This window comes from Lactuca sativa, chromosome 2 (genome assembly GCF_002870075.4).
Source record: "Lactuca sativa cultivar Salinas chromosome 2, Lsat_Salinas_v11, whole genome shotgun sequence".
In the NCBI taxonomy this organism is placed as follows: Eukaryota; Viridiplantae; Streptophyta; class Magnoliopsida; order Asterales; family Asteraceae; genus Lactuca; species Lactuca sativa.
Window position 1 is genome coordinate 109,269,596 of NC_056624.2, and position 4,416 is coordinate 109,274,011.

The following is a 4,416-nucleotide window of genomic DNA, read 5'->3' on the forward strand; positions in this document are numbered from 1 at the left end:
CCTCAAGTTATGGAGGACCAAGAGTCTTTTCATTAAATAATAAATAAATAAAAAAAAAGTGTAACCTTAATTAATTCCATCAGTTATAAAATAAAGAAAAGTTAATTCTTTTATTAGTTTAAAGTCTTCCATAACTTGTCCTCAAGTTATGGAACTTGAAGAGTTTTTGGATTAAAACTATTTTAAACACATAAGTTATGGAATTAATTAGTTTTGAATAGTTTCAAAACTTGCCCTCAAGTTTTGGAATTGGTAAAGTTTTCTCTTATGAAAACTTTAATTCGAAGTTAGCCCTTAGAATTTTAAATGTTAAAATTCAACCCTTATACTTTATAATATTATAAGTTAATAATATATATATATATATATATATATATATATATATATATATATATATGTACAAGAGTAAAGTCATTCTTACCGTTAGTAGGCCTCATTCACAAAGCCGGTCTATAAGGTTACTGCCTATAAAATTGCAGTTTAATGGGTGTCCACTCTCACCCACCGCTTCCTTGACTGGTGGAGGGTCGTTAGCTGAACGGGTAGGACAAGGACTATAATTCTCCCTTCATTAAAAGTATTAATGATGAATACTAAGTAACTAAACCTTTTATAAATACCCAATCTTAGTTACTTAGGAAAATGTGAATAAGGTGCTAATCCATGAAATTACACTTTGCACTTTGTTTAAGTCGGTTAGTGGAGTGTGTGTGGTTAACCAGCACATCGATTGAGGGGTAAACACTTAATGGTACCAAGTAATTTGCATGGTTACTTCACACCTTGTTTTGTGATCCTCGGCATCCCAGTCACAAAACCTGAAGGGCACACTCAAGATTGAAACATGCCATTGAACAGTTCAATGAATCTCAAAAGATCTAGGACTTTCATATCCAATTAAAACCTAATAATACATTTCGTTTATGTTGGTGGAAATTGGTGAATCATTCACCTACCTTCAAATATTTTATAGCTTGGATTACGGCATCCCACTTTTAAGTTATAAAATAGTTTGTTGGGTCCTTGCCTTAATATTTCATATTGGGTGTCATATTAAGGACTTAAGATCAACTATCTTGAATATCTCCCTAAAGATGTCTGGTTTAGACATCTGTGATCTTCCCAAATATATTGAAACAAGGTTTCCTAAATGAAGATGATGTCCTTTGGAAATCATACTTCTTCCACCTCCTCCAATTATTCTCCCTAACCCACAAGTTATTGACAAGTTCAAGGTCACTCAAGCCCTATTGGCAAGGCAAGGTCTAGGTGTGATCACATCTTGTAGATGTAGTCACATATTGACAAGCCGGGAGAGTTGGGTGTCAAAGTCTTGAGAAAGTTGGTGGTTCAATCACTTTCTAAGTCACATAGTGAGCTCCTTTGGGACTCCTATGAAACAGACTAAGACAAGACCCTTAATGATCTTATCTATTTGCTAAGATCAACTTCCTAAAACTTTACGGACATTGACAATAATGACATTGGATATCCAGTAAAGCTCTCTCTTCCCAATGGATAGGGATTGGCCATAGTCAACTTGGTTGACCAAATGGTAAAGAGAGAGGCTAAGTCTGAGATAGTCCCATTATCAAGGGTCCATTGCCAAAGAAAGGGGCATTAGTTGCGAAGCTGCCAAATTTACCTAAGGATGTTAAAGTCAATAAGTTCGACTCTGCTTCAGGTAAAGTCCACTATCTAACTCTGCTAAGTTTCTATTCTGAGATTCTTGATACATGATGTGACTGGGTCACATGGTGATGTTTTAAGAATCAAAGAAAATGAAGAAACTTAAAGAAAGAATATGCTGAATCAGATCGCGTAGATGGATTTCTATCGCGTAGTTTGAAGATCGGATTCTTGAGCTACTTCTTAGGAGTTATGAGATATTGCTTAGGAATAGATAACAACAAGTTTTCATATGGATTGTAAGGATAAGTTTTTCCTCAAAGTTTTAAAATAAAAGAAAAAATTTTGATTTTATTTATTTTAGAATATCCTTACAATGACATTTGAGGAAAAATTGTTGCTTATATGATTCCATTAATAGCAAGAGTGGAAATATGAAATTGATTCTTTCATTTGTGGTAATGTCTAAATTTACCAAATAAGGAAAGATTCTCATCACCCAAGTTTCAATTGGACCGGGACTTGGAATCATGCAAGGTGTATAGCATGATGAATGTGAACTTTCAAGTATTGGAAAATTAAGACTAATTACTTGTTCACATGGATGTGTGAGTCAAGTGAGGGACTAAGGGATCGAGTACACATTCTTGTGCACTGGTCAAGTCCACCACAAAAGATTGATAAGACTATTCATCATAGTTTACTAAAGCTCAATAGATATGGTTATACTTACAAGGTTAAGTGTAATTCTGAGACATTGGAAAAGGTTCCAATGTAAAGCAGAGCGAATAAGAAGAATCAACTTAGGTAGAAAGATAAAAGTTTCTCAAATCTGAAAAGATGGGAGAGTACTTTAGTATCAGTTTTGTGATCATCTTAATGATTAAGAAACCCTAGCACAATTAGTTCTCTAAGGAAATCTTAGTGCATTCTTATGACTAAGAAGAGGGATCTTGAATTGTTGAAATGGTTAAATCAAGAAGATGAGTCATACTTCGTTCCAATACAAGTGTTAGAGTCATACTCCAAGATTGTAACTTGAGTTACATGTCTTAAAGAAGGTTTAAAACACTTATCAAATGTAAGAGTAAAAGTTTTCTACTCTTGTACATTTGAAATTGGTAAGTTGTGATGTTTTGGATAAAACAAAGACCAACTAAGGTCAATTGTGTGAAGTGTTTATCTTGATTAGAATCTCCACTATCTCTTGAATATCCGACAAGAGAGTCTTATATGTCAAGAGGACAGTGGGAGTCTTAAAGGTCTTGAAAGTCTCAAGAACTAATCAAGAATGAAACCTGAAGTTCCTCACTAGCACACGACTTGAGGTTCATAACCTATCGTGTTGACTTGTTCTATGCCCATTCTAGTTAAAGTTGGCTTTGCATATAAGTTCTTAGAGTTCTCAATTGGTTGCACAACAACTTGGAAGCAATGGCAGGCCCTTGAGCTGCCAGGTGGCAAGAAATTAAGATTGAGTTCAGTCCATATAAGTTTGGATTTGTCATTATCTTTGTCTTGTGACTATGGTTTTGACAATTCACATGGATAAGAGCAGATACACCATTAAATCTAAGTGTCATAAGGTTTCTCTCCGATTCATGAAAATGATAGTGAGGAAACACTTTCACTAAGTAGATTTTATCTAGATAGCAATTGTCATATTTGCATTCTCAAAGTCGTTAGTGGAGCGTGTGTGGTTTACCGGCACACTAACCTGGACTTGTGAGAAGTGACAAAAAGGTCTAACCATTATGATTACGGCATCCATCTTCATAATTGTTTAGACACAAAAGTGTGCTATCTAAGGCAAGGTGTATGATTTTGCTAAAGTTTGATCAAAGCAATCTAGTATCAGAAATCTGAACTTTGGTAAGAAAGTCAATAGAGTATTGATTTCTAGAAGTCGAGCTGTCTGAGTATATGTCAAAGCTAGTGGGAGCATAAGTGTTATGCTAATAATCATCATGTTAGTGGGAGCATGATAATTATGATGAGTATTGCAAGTTAGCAATGTTAATTATAGAAAACAAAAGTTTCAATTGGGAAAGAGTTGTTTTGCTAGAATTAAGGGAGAGAAAATTATACTTCATCTCAAATCTAAAAGCTTAGATTGAGGTTTTAATCGTATTTAGTCAAGGAAATATATATGAATTTCAAGTTGGAATGGCTCAACATAAGGAAATTATGTATATGGGTCCATTATTTGTGTTCTAAAATTCTATTATGATTACGGCATCCCTTTTCATAACCTGAATTGTGAGAACTTGGCAAATTGAAATGGAAATAGTATAGCAAAAGACTGGTTTAGTCTTTATGTGAGACATCATGAATCGTGTCCCATATGCTTCAGATATAGGATCGATTACATGTGCTATATTCATCCTTTCTAAAATTTTCGAAATGCCTGGGGCATTAAGAAGGGAAAAGGTCTAGAATTGGATATGACTAAAAGGATTAAACAATTGTCGAGGACAATCTAAGGTTTTCCAAAGATTGGTTTCTCAAGGACAGTTGGAAGTATAGTGATAATTTTGGAAGGACCATATTGATATAATCTGTAAGGAGGCAACTCTTGTTCAGAAGTGATAGTCAAAATGGAATCTAGAAATATTTCAAAATTAGAATTTTCAATCTATTTAAGATTAGGAAACTTAATGCAAGAAGGATGTTTCTAAGGAGCTGATCTCCTTTGGAATGCTCTGTAATGGTTGTTGTCAAGTCTTTCTGACTTCATGCATAATCATTACAAGAGAATCAATGCATATAAGTTTAGAATCTAACAGA